Genomic DNA, 13,515 nt, shown 5'->3' with positions numbered 1-13,515 from the left:
GTCCCCTCCTTTCACAGGCTGTTCACTCTGCTTGAACCATTCTCCCTTCTTTTCCTGATTATTATCTATTCATGCCTCTGCACTTAGCGCAAGTGTTCATACTCAGGAAACCTTCCCCCACTTCTCAATGTCAAACTCACTGAGAAGAAGCTTTCAAAGCCCCTCACACCTCTCCTGCATAGCTGGACAAATTGCCATTTCTGTCTCCTTTACCGTGGCAGCTTCACGCAGGCAGGAACTGGCTGGTTGTGCTCATGTCCTAGAATTATATTCCATAACACAGTGCTTGGGACATAAAAGGCTCTCAATGAATATTTGTTTAATGAATGAAAACATGTCTTAAGAGCAGAATGCTGCCTCTCTCCACCCACAGAGTCTGAAGTTCTAACAGGTAGAACCCAGTGGCCCAGTCCTCTTGACAGCTCATCAAGCTGAAACTCAGGGTCTGAAAAAAAGGGGAACTCGAGGAGGCAGTCAAAGCAGGGAGAAGGAGGGGGCTTTACTTGCCAGAGACAGAAATGTCTTGCAGATGGGCTGGAGGTGGTCAGTGTGGCTGCAGCCTCACGTTGACACTGACTTCTCCAAAAATATCACCTGCCTCTTAACCAAAACCAAGGTTTATGTAATGACATTTCCCACTTATTACCAGCTGCCAAATGTTAACTCTCAGAAGCACCTTTTTTTTTTTTTTGGTCTTAAAAGAAATAACAATTCTAGTCTATTAAAGAAGAGAAAAAGACAAAGATATGTTTTTACCGAATTTCTCTTTATAAATAAAAAAGGCTCAAACCTAAAAAACATCAGGCTCCAGCTGAATTTTGGTAAGTATAAGTGATTATCATCATTTCTTCTTCGGGTTACTTTCACCCTGATGTACCTGTACTGGATAACGTGGCAAAGCACCTGCCACACCAGACCCCTGGACTATGTTTCCAAGGGCAGGAGCTACGCTGACTCTTCAGTTTATATGTATGGCAATTTTTAAAAATATATATCTTCAAATTCATTGGCATTCTTCTTAGTGATAGCTGGGATCTATTTCCCCTGTTTTTGAATCTGGGTAGTTTGTGACTCACTTGTATCCAATAAAATATATTGGAAGTGCTGCTGTGTGACACCTGGGGCTTGGTTGTAGAGGACAATCAGTGCCACCATGTCACTGAGAGAGTCATCACTGGGGTGCTGAGCAGTCCGACTCTCCTGGGGCTTCTGTGCTGTGAGGAAGCCAAGCCCCACAGGGAGACACATGAAAAGGCTCCAGCTGGCCGTCCTAGTCTTCAAGTCCTCCTCACCCAGGTGCCAAATATGCAAGTGAACAAGTTCCCAGGCATATCTAGTCCCCAGCTGTCTAGTCAACTCCTGACTTTGAGGCTTCTCAGCTGAGGCCTCAGACATGGGGGAGGGGAGGCTCAAATAAGTCAGTCTTTTCTAAATTCCTGCCCCAAAGCATACTAAAATGGTTACAGCGGTCCGCCACTGTGTGTGGAGTGTTGCTTGTTACGTAGCAGCAGAAACCAAAACACTATACAGATAAATTAGTTATTTCTTAGATGTCAAAACAAGTGTCTAACTTTCCTCCACAGGAGTCAATACCCATCAACAGCTTTTACCTTGGACAAATCCCTCAAATGTAAACAAACAAACAAGCAAATAGAAGCTGATTCCAATCAGTTTTTTCTACTCAGAGAAAAGAATTGTGTTTAGGAAAGGGAGCATTCAATCAATGTTTGACAAATGAATAAAAAAAAAAACAGCTAAAGAGCCATTTAATGTTTAGGTGAGGATACAACAGAAGGCAAAGTATCATCTTCCAAGACCAAAGGCAACCTTAGCCCCCAGTTAAAAAACTATGTAGGTAAATAGACACTGTATTTTTCACTCCATAAGATGCACCTGATCATAAGACACATGAAGGGTTTTAAGGAGAAAAATGAGAACAAAAGTATTCTGAACCATATGGTGTGTTAAAATATTTAATAAAATACCAAATTTATCTCTCCATAAGACTCACGGGCATTTTCCCCTCCACTTTTGGGGGGGAAATGTGCGTCATATGGAGCAAAAAATATGGTAGGTAGGTAGGTAGATAGATAGAGATAGAGAGATAGATAGATAGATGTTAGATAGATAGATAGATAGATAGATAGATAGATAGATAGATAGATAGATAGATAGATCAGTCCTACAGAAATCTCTAGCACTTATCCTTGTGTTCTTATTCCATCATATTTAATGGTAATTGTCAAAACCAAATCACATACAAAGGTATATGCAACTGGCATAAAACTGAACTGGATAAGAAACACATTCAATGGTAGAAAGACTCAATTATTTTGGCATCTGGAATAATGAAGCAAGTTAAAAATGAGCGGCTGGAGTAACGTTATTCTAGAGGGCAGCTGAAGAGATTGCTCGTGGATCTCAAAGTCTCTTGAGGGACTGCACTCTTCTTTCAGGTGATAGGAAGCTTTGGAATCCTTAGAATAGGGAAGCATTGTGATAAAATACAGTGTTTTAGAAAATTAATATAATGTCTCTTTATGGGATGGATTCAAAGGAGAACAGATGGAAGGAATGAAAGCCACTTAGCACTTAAACGCCTGCAGTTCCACAACAATGAAAACATATGGGCCTGGGCTGGTCTAAGCGCTGTGACAGGAAAAGAGGGGTGGAGGTGATCCGCTGTCATGACCAGGAGGACCTGGGCAGCTGGATGGGTATCAAGAGTACAGGTGAAGAAAGAGTTGAAGACAACGCAGAGCTTTGAGTGAGAGGTCAGAAGAGCTGGCAGAAACAGAAAGAATGAGAGAGGAAATCTGCTTAAAGAAGAAAAAAGTAAGCTTAGTGGGTTCTATGCACTTTGAGATAGTGCTAGGGACATTTAGGGACAAAGGGCCAATAGATAGAGACCTTGAATTAAGGTTTAGGGGAGAAGACGGACCTAGAGAAGCAGATCTGAGAAACATCAGCCTGGAGGTTACTGCTAATGAATGAATTAGCCATGAATGAATTCCCATATTTTTACCACGTTAGATTCTGTTAGATCTTTAGTCTTCATGGCCTGTTATAAGTCAGAATAAAAAATATTTTGAAAATACTGTCTTTTCCATGCACTAAGCTGTATCACTAGGACTACCACACTATAACCATTTTATTACTATAACCATTTCATTAATAATTTCATAACTAATAAACAAAACATGAATTGCCAAGAGTACCTCTATTTATTTGGGCTCTCAATATATTTTGAAATATTCTTCCTATTTGCTTTAGCCGACAGGATTGGCTACAGAAACTTCAAGCTACTTTTAATGCTTTTAAAGAATATACAGGTGGGCCACTATCCCCACTCACTGTTCTCCATTTGAATCAATTGAAAGAACATCAAGAGCTTTTGTAAAGTCAAAAGGAACCCAAGAATGTGCAGCTGGAGGTATCAGCTTGTGCATATCTAATTCTAGCCAAAATAACTCCCAGGAGTGTCCAGCTGTAGAAAGAGAAAGAAAAAGAGAAGAAAAATAGTCATTCAATCAGAGAGGTCAACAGTGGCTAAAGATTCAGACTGGCCACCAAGCACAGTTACAGTTGGGTACCAGAAGAGGTGCTGCTGCCTCCACAGCATGTGGGCAACTTAACCTGCAAAGCACATCTGTTCGTGATCATCTGTCTGAAAGCACACGGGGGGGTCAGAGGCACCGTGAGATACAGTGACCTGAAAGTGGAATGAGATAAGATAAGGAGAGGAAAATATGTAAGGCATCTAATTGATTTCACTTGGAAAGAGACAACAAGTTGAAAGAAAGTGTGGGATGGGGTCCCCTTAAGTAAATTATGACTCAGCAAGTGCTATTTTATCTAAGAAAATAATTACAGGAAAGCAATGTTTCCTGAAAAGTGTCTCTGTGAGTAAAACCATTTGGAATAGTGACAGAGGATTCTGGCAAGTGAAGGGGAGCAACTGTGTGACTTCCCCGGAGGTGACCTGGCCTGCTCTCAGGTGCAGAACTAAGACAATACACTCTTGCACTTTTAGAAAGCACTGAAACCTGTTTCTCTTGGTCTTTATGACATCTAGCACAGTCTAGGTGCTGACTGTCCTCCAACCTTCCCTGGCCATTCTTCAGCTGCTTTTTTCCAGGTTTCTCTTCCTCTGCCTGCCTCTTAATACTGGAGCTCCTCAGGCTCTGAGACCTCTTCATCCCACCCATCCTCCCTAGGAGAGCTCGTGCTCCCCTGGCTTTAGAGTCATTCATAGAATGACAACTGGCAGATATTTATTCTCACCAACACCACTTGTCTGAGCTCAGACCTGGACAACAACTACACACTGAGTATCTCCTCTTTGGCATTTAACAAATTCAACTTGTCTCAAATTAAACTCATGACATTCGCCTAGAAACTCCTGCCTCCTCTTACTGTTTTCTATCAGTAAATGGCACTTCTATCCTTTTGTTATTGGCCAACTAGAAGCCTCATTTGAATGCTCCTTCCCTTGGCCCACACTTGAACCACACACCAGTGTCCCCAATTAATCCACTGTCTCCAACCTCACTTCCATTATCCTAGACCCCTGGCTGGCAAACCATGGCTCGCAAGCCACATGCGGTTCTTTGGCCCCTTGAGTGTGGCTCTTCCACAAAATACCACGTGCAGGCACAAAGGCCTGCTTAGGAATACCCTAATTAAGTTAATAACAATGTACCTACCTATATAGTTTAAGTTTTAAAAATTTGGCTCTCAAAAGAAATTTCAATCGTTGTACTGTTAATATTTGGCTCTGCTAACTAATGAGTTTGCCGACCACTGTCCTAGACCAATGAACCACCATCTTTCATGTCATTATCACACGGCCTTCTGACTGCGTTTCTGGTTGTGACCTTGGGTCTGCCCTACTTCAGCCCCATCTATTTTCAAGCACTCATTATGAAACAAATCAAATCATCTCACTTCTGCAGCCTAAAACTCTTCAATGGGCTACTACTGCTCTTAGAATAAGATCCAAATTTATAACTATGAAGTGCGTAATTTGGTCCACCCCACCTTCTCACCCCTCACCCTTGCCTCCTTTCAAACTTTACAATCCAGCCACAAAAAAATCATTTCTAGGCACTTGAAACCACCAATTTCTCAGCCTGTCATTCTCTCCTCCTTTTCTTTATAAAAAAACAATGACTAGTTTATCCATCAGGTCCCAGTTTAGACAAAACTTCCCCCAACAAGCCTTCCCTGACCGGTTCAGTCTGGGTCAGGTGGCCTGCAATGTACTCCCAAACACCGATATTTCTCCCCATCAAATCACCGTCTGTTGTTAATGCATATTTAAATGTCTTTGTCTTTCACCAGACCTTGAGCTCCATGAGGGCATGAAGCATGTCTATTTTGTGGGCAATCGTACTTCCAGCAGCCAACCCAGTATTATGATACTGAATGACCCCATGATTACGTGACTGTATAATTTGTAGGCTCTCTGATCAGCAACAGTATTCTGTCAGGTCTGCGTCCCTCAGAGAATTAGAAAGATTTCTAAAAGTTTTTAGCCTAAGATAGGCCTGGAAGCTGCACCATCTTTAGGAACATTTATTTCCTGATGTGTGGCCAAGAGGAATCTCCTGAGGGATTCTCAGCTGAAGCTCACTGCAAAACTCCTACTCCAAGCACAAAATAATCTCTTCAATTCCAGCAAGAAACATCAAGACATAAAGAATCTTTCCTTTGGTGTCAGGAACTTAGGGCAGTAGAATATAAAGCAGAAATGTGTAGCTGGACTCTGAGTTTTCCTAGAGAAGATTGTACAGGGTGGTTCCCTCAATCAATGGTTTCAAAATAAAAACTTATAGTATAATCACCCAGAGGACTTGTTAAAGCATAGTTGTCTAGGCTTGACCCTCAGAGTTTCTGATTAAGTAATGAGATGGGGCAGAAAATTTGCATTTCTAAAAAGTTCATCGGTGATACTGATGGGCTGATGTGGGAACCTTCACCTCGAGAACAACTGCACTAAATATTTGAGTCACCCTCTTAGTCATACAAACATGAGAGAAGGAAGCTCCACTGAGTTGGGGAAGAGGGAGTACCTTTTCTTAAACCCCTGGAAAGGAATATCTCGTTGCTAGGCAGGGAAACTTAGAGAGAATTAAAGAACCTCTGGGAAATGAGGTAGAAAATCAAAACTCGAACACCCTCTGTATTGAGGATGAAAGTTACCAGATCCATTCTGATAATTTAGTGCAATTCAAACAATAATTCTTCAAGAAAAGGGCATCAGGGGCCTTGTTAGAAGTATCTACCCAGCATTTATTCATTTTTCTATAAACAGCTCGTTCTCCTTTGGGGAACTACCATTCCTTAGTTCTCAGTTCTGATAATTCGAGTAATACAGAGTTCACCCTCTAGGCACAGGGGAGAGCCCCAAGCTCGGCTCTGTCTGGTGAACATGTGCCACACCCAGCCCACGATGATTGGCTAAGAGCTGGCCTGACCCCAGGTGATCCACTGAGAGTCAGCCCTGTTTGACTGTTGCAACTGTTGGGACCTGTCTTTTTCCTTAGGGGTTGCCAAACTGAGATGAGGTAAATCTGAGGTTTCTGGTGGCCATTGTCACCAGAGAGAAGTGTGGCAGAGAATGACATCAACACTGAAGAAAACTCCTGCAAGAAATGAGAGACACCTCCTCCTGGACATTATGTGGATCTAGCAGGGCCTGAAGTTAGGGTATTCCCGACCTTGAGCTGACCTGAGCTTCTGACACCTGAGTTTTGACTGATGGAATTCTACAAGCAAATTTATGCATTACTCTGGTCTAGAATGTTTAATCAACCAACAGCTCTCCTGGTTTCTCTCAACATGGACAAAACTGCCAGGCCTATAGCTTTGCCAGTCCTTCTGGGATTCTATGAAATAAATTTTTTCCTAACAAGTCACTTTTTTTAACTTAGTACTTAGCCTCATGTGATTCAGCTGCTTAGGCTTGCTCACTGGTTTACCGGCTGCAAGCCCTCTGCCTGACTAGTGCGTGAGCACGTGGCTGCGCCATATGTGCATGGCCTGTGTAAGGCTAGGGGTGCTTGCGCTCAGGGGGATTGCAGATGCATGGACTGCCTGCCAGCCAGCCACTGTGAGGGGCCGTTCTTGCTGTTTGTTTGCCTGAGAGGTGGTTTCCCCTGCCTGTGTGCTTGTCCGCCTTTCTGAAACTTGATTAAGCAGAATGGCCCACCACTTTCCAGCTCCGCAGTTTCTCTGCTGTCTGCCCTAATCCAGCGTGGATCTGCCTGACCTCGACCACAGGCATTACACCTCATCACTGCTTGCTTACCCTCTTTTTTCCCCCCTCTGTGAGCTCTCCCTGAATATAAGAACTATGCTCTTTATAACAGTTTTCTTGGTTGCCTTGCATTATAGCTGGCTCAAGTAGATACTCTATAAAGTGACTGTTTGCAGCCTTTAAAGGAAAAATAACAAGTTTGGGTCTGATTAGGCTGCATCCAAACAGAATGAAAGAATAAAAGAGGGAGAGAGGCATGGACAGCAAAGTACCCTGGAAGTAATATTAAAACAGGTAATAATAACCTGCAAATGTGAGCTTCCAAAGTCAGGTAAAACCTCACATCATTCTTGAACAGATTTAACTAAATCCTACCTCCCATTAGAAGCTTTACCATTTTTCTCTTCTTTGCAAAAGCCATTATGGAGGAGGGGGGTATCAGAGACTGATGACCAAGATGGTGACTCTCACATAAGTCAGCTTCCTCTTCCCCAAATCAGCTTCCAGAAACTCGGCCACATCATGCACTGAGAACCCCTGGCGTCTAGCTCAAAGGAAAGTCTCAGAGGTCTTGTGCAAAGACTGCAGCAGCCCTCCTTTGGTGGCTTTCAATGATAAATACCTTCCTACCAGAGTGTTCACAAGCCTTAAACTCATAGAAAAGAATTACTGCATGGAAAACAGAACCCAGGAAAGGTCTGAAAGTACAATAAGCAGAGGGTTTATCACTCACAGCTTAGTAGGTAAATGTGCCTGCCATCTTGAGAGGAATGTCTCAGAATCACCTGTGGTTGTGGACTCTCCCTCCAGCCACTGGACCCAAGATCTAGCCATTGTTCTGACATCACAATACCTGCCATAGAAGAACTACAGAACAGCACAGACAGAGCTGCTTTTCGGATTGCTGTGGATGTCATGAGATTAGTAGCTTTCCTCTGAGTTGGCCTCAAAGACTTCCTTTACAATTGTTCATGAGCTAGCTCAAGGATAGGCAATGAAGTTCACAAAAAAACAAAAACATAACCTCAAACATCCAAAACAGCTGGTGGAAACGGTGACTGCTTTAGAGGAGCTGACTTATGTGAGTCAAAACAAGTGTGAGTGCTTCAAACAGGCACGAGATCAGACACAAAATGAGGTGTTTATTGAGTGCCATCTCTTTTTTTTTTCTCCCTTGCCAACATGAATCTCCTCCTTCACTTCATCCTGACGAGGAATAAAATCTTGTAGAAGATTTAACGTTTTGAGAAATTCATTTCAAAATAAGGGGGTTTCCCCCCAACTGTAAAAGTAATATATGTTCTTGAGAGGAAATTTAGAAAATGCAGAAAAACCACAAATAGAATTAAAAGCACCTGTAATCCCATTGCTACTGTTTCTAATTTGTTCTTTTTTGACTTTGGTTTTTCATATACACACAGACATACATTTTAAATATATATTATTTTGTACCTAATTTTTTCACCTAGTTTTCACCTAGTACACTATGACTCATTTCCCCTTGTCATTTCTATATCTTCCACAACATTTTTATGTCTGTTTATGGTCACTATAAATTATTTAGCTAATGCCAATTGTAAGCATCTAGGACATTTCTAATTCTATGCTATCGTAAACAATACTGTGAAGAATATCCTTGCTGATAAATCTTTGCTTGTGTGCGTAGTAAGGAAATTTACTTTCTCTTTTAGGGCACTGAAATTCAAGATATAAAATGGATGGTACTTGGCATTGAAGTAGTGTAGCCCTTACTCCCTAAGAGTTTCTGCCCATTGTCTCCCTGTCCATATTTTCAGGCCAATGAGAACTTCAAAGCCTTCCTGGTCTCATGAAAGCCCTGCCTTCAGTCAAGTTAATAGTCTCTTCAGCTTTCAATCCAGAAAAATTAAAATAACTTTTTTAAATGGGTGGCAAGAAATGGAAACTAATTAAAAAATTAAGAAAGATTACTGATTTTGTGAGAATAAAGAAAATATAAAAGTAAAGAGTAATGGCATCAGAAGAGGTAGCCAGCTGATTAGACTGGGTTACTCAAAACTTTATCTTCCAGAGAACTCAAATTTAGATCACTTGTAGCAGGTTTTACAACTATGGGAAACTAGCTACAACTTTCCCCTTTCTTATTTTTCCTATTTTGTAATTCAAAAAGTGAAGAAAAGGAGAAGAATCTGAAATGGCATTATTGTTGCACATCCTAGATTTACTGCCTGCATTGAACAATTGCTTCTGTATTGGCCCAGCCAGGCAGTTACTCACCAGCAGGGGTGAATCACTCCCTAGGAAAAATCGTTCCAGAATTTGGATAACAGAGATGCCTGCCTCCCGCCAAAAGCTCAACAAATGCTGATAAAATTTAGGAAAATCATTATCAAGAAAGCCTGCAGTGGTTGCAAAGAGCATCTCTTAGTTACTGTACTCTCTGTCCTCTAAAAACAGTGTAAGCAACTTCACACAGACACACCCACACAACCCCTGCCAGTTTCCCTTAAAAATTACCTTCTCTTCATCACCACTGAGTGAAATTAAAAACAGTTGGTCAAGCTCCACTAATCAACAGCTGCTTGTAATTAGATAAAGCATTTAGAGTCATTCTTCTAACTACCTTCCCAACTGCCTAACCATTCAGCATGAGCAATACACCATGACAATTTGCCAGAATGTTTCACTTACCTCCATCTCTATTGGTTTCTATACCTTCCTTATTTTCTTCAGTCTTCCCACACACTGTCTGACTCTTCCAGTTCCTCTTGTTAAGTTAGGGGTTTACAGACAAGGGATTCGTTGAAACCTGGTCAAACTGCTTTCTGCTAAAATGGAAAATTCTGCCCAGGCAACTATTAGAGGGCAGAGTACATCTTGACGTTTCTCAGAGAAGGGAAAAGGTGCCCCCCACCCGTTTTCTTCTTTTTTCCAAACAAACGTCACTGTAATTTTTCTCTTTAAGAATGATGAGGAAAAGGAAAAGTTACTGGACTTCTGTAAACTCTTTCCAATTCTCATAATTTATAACCATTAATTTTAGAGTAAGGAGAACTGTACAGTTCACTTTATTTCATTTTTTTCTTTCACAGACTGGGCATCAAGAATCTCGATGCCTTCCCCAAGGTCTACAGAAAAGAGGCCGAGCATGGACCGAAGCCAACTCTGGGGTCACCAGCCCAGTCAACTCCCGCCCCCAGCTCCCTCCGTAGAAAGAAAGTCTTCCCTCCCTAGACCAGGACAGAGGCCTGGCTCCCCCACGTCCCATCCCCCACACCCCACCCGTGGTTTAGCGCTGAGGTCCGCCCAGGCTTCTCCAGCCAGCAACCTGTCTTAAGGCTGAAAGGAGAAAGAAAAACAAACGTGATATGGCGTCTCCTTGCAATTATTTTTCTCACTACGGCACCTCCCCGTCCCCTACCTGAAAAAGATCCTCCCCAACTTCACCATATCCATTGTTTTTCCTCCTTCTCATCCTTCCCGATGTTTCTCCCCATTCTACACTCATTTCCCTATTTTGTGGTAGAGAAGGAAGGAAGAGAATAAAGGAGATATTGTAGGAAGGGAAGAAAAATAAAAGTGGAGAAGGGGAATCATTAAAAGGAGGAAGTTATCCCTTCTCAAACTTGGAGAAGTACACTGAGAGTTGAGATAAGAATCGGAGCCTTCACACCCTAGACCTCACGTTCACGGCCTGGCTTTTCCTTTCCCCACTCTTCCTGAGGCCAATTCTCTCGTTTCCAGAACCCTCCCCTGCACAGCCTCATGTCCCTAGTCCAGTCTTCAGACAGTTATGAACTCTTCCTCTGTATCTGAGGGCAACCCAAGTACATTAATTCACTTTCTCCTTAAACTCATTGTGGTTCCAAGTTCTGAGGCATGGCTTGGGGATGTAGGGAGGCCAGGAGCTGGAAACAGACACCCGGAGCTTTAGGCAGATAGGCCGTACTGTATTGGCAGCGGCAGCCGGATGCCGTATGGTGGCAGCAGCCTGTTGTGGTGCACAGGTGTTTTATAGTAAAATCACACAAAAGTGGCACCAAGCCATGAGTACAAAAAGTGGAGGTAATAATTTCAGTTATATAAGGCAGGCACACATGGGTAACAGTCCCCAGACTGTTTCCCTTAGTCATACATGACCGGATCTGACCTAGCGGTTCTATCCACAGTGACTCCATCTTGTGCAGGCTGCTTACCAATTCTGAAAAGACCAGCTCCCCATGCTGGTATTTCCATTACACTCACCATAGAGTGTTATCTTATACATTTTTCTGCTTCAACATCTTTTTGTTGATCATTTTATTATGTTCTCAGTAATATATAATATCCTTGCTATATAGATGGGTAGAGAGATAGGTAGATAAATAAGAGATAGACTTTTTTTTTTAACAGAGAGAGAGACAGAGAAAGGAACAGATAGGGACAGGCAGGAAGGGAGAGAGATGAGAAGCATCAATTCTTCGTTGCAGCTCCTTAGTTGTTCAGTGATTGCTTTCTCATGTGCCTTGACCAGGGGGCTACAGCAGAGAGAGTGACCCCTTGCTCAAGCCACCAACCTTGGGCTTTAGTGACCTTTGGACTTAAGCCAGCAACCATGGGGTCACATCTATGATCCCACACTCAAGCAAGCTACCCCTCGCTCAAGCTGATGAGCCTGCACTCAAGCCAGCAACCTTGGGGCTTTAAACCTGGGTCCTCCATGTCCCAGTCTGACACTCCATGTGCCACCATCTTATCAGGCTAAGAGACTTTTAAAAAAAATTTTTCCAGAAGCTGTAATGTTCTAGGTGTTAAAAAATATTATTCTGGCTCTTTCTCATTCTGCAAGATGGTGGGTAGAAAAGCTGAGAAGGTAGATACTAAGGAGAAGAAGCCTGAAGCCACAAAGGCTGATGCCAGTGGCCAAATTAAAGAAGGGTGACCTCAAAGCCAAAACACTTAAGAAACGGAAGCCACACTACAGCCAAAACCTCATCCTACTCAGATCAATTGTCAGGTATTCCCAATCCGCTATGTATTCCAAAAAGGCCATGTACAAGAAGTAGTATACAGCAACTAAATCCAGAATTAAAAAGAAAGATAAGATCCTTACAACTGTCACAAAATCAGTTAGTGATCAAAAGAATGGTGGCATCCAAGTGGTTTAACTTTGCACAATAACTAGATACTATCCTACTGAAGATGTGTCTCAAAGCTGTTGAGGCCCTGGCCGGTCGGTCGCTTAGTTGGTAAAAGTGTTGTCCTGATATGCCAGGGTTGATATGCCAGGGTTGCAGGTTCTATCCCTGGTTCATGGCACATTCAAGAGTCAACCAATGAATGCATAAATGGGTGGGGCAACAAACTGATGTTTCTCTCTCTCTTTCTTTCTCTAAAAAAAATAATAAATTTAAAAATTAAAAATAATAATTTTAAAAAGCTGTTGAGCCACAGTCACAAATCCTTCTTCAGTCAACATGTGAGAAAACTGACCTAGCATCTCTCTTGGGACCATTCTGATCATCCTCACTGGGCACCACAGAGGTGATTTTCCTGAAGCAGCTGAGCAGTGACTTGCTGCTACTTGTGACTAGACCACTGATCCGCAATTGAGTTTCTCTGTGTAAAACAGACCAGAAATCTGTCATCACCGCCTCTACTGAAACTGCTATCAGCGGTGTGAAATTCAAAACATCTCACTGATGTTTACTTCAAGAAGAAGAACCTGCATAAGCCTAGTTACCAGGAAGGTGAGAGCTTCAACACAAAAAGAAACACAAGCTTACAGAGCAACATATGGTTACCTAGAAAGCTGTGGACTCACAAATTCTGCCCAAAATCAAAGTTGCTCCTCAGTTTGAGGTCTACCTCTATCTGGGTCTCTTTCTCACAAATTGATGTTCTAAAGTCCTTACAGGAACCTAATTAAGTAACTGATACATTTGGTTGGTGTTATTATATTTATTACAAGTATACAGATGGTCAACATAAATATATTATAAATCTTATTATTAAATATATAACATGTATTGGAAACATCTGAATGAATTCAATAATGTTTTTATCAATTAATTCATGCATCTATAATTTAATACTAATTAATGTTAAACTGACACAGAATTGACACAATTCTTTCTTCAATTTTTCATTTTTATAGAGGTAAGTACTGAGAAAAAGGTTGTTTTACCTACCTAAATAAATAGAGGAAATGAAAGTTACATTATAGCAATGACACTAAATTCTAGGGTCTCCTTAGTTACATGCTGAAGTGACAAAGTGATCCATCATCAAACATT

At 41.8% G+C, this 13,515-nt stretch overlaps 1 pseudogene; it reads left to right on the top strand.

Moving 5' to 3' along the window:
• Positions 1-12,068: 12,068 nt before the first annotated feature.
• Positions 12,069-13,117, top strand: LOC136398157 (large ribosomal subunit protein eL6 pseudogene; annotated as a pseudogene).
• Positions 13,118-13,515: the final 398 nt, after the last annotated feature.

Source organism: Saccopteryx leptura, chromosome 3 (assembly GCF_036850995.1).
Source record: "Saccopteryx leptura isolate mSacLep1 chromosome 3, mSacLep1_pri_phased_curated, whole genome shotgun sequence".
Classification (NCBI taxonomy): Eukaryota; Metazoa; Chordata; class Mammalia; order Chiroptera; family Emballonuridae; genus Saccopteryx; species Saccopteryx leptura.
This window is presented reverse-complemented; position numbering and strand designations above follow the sequence as displayed.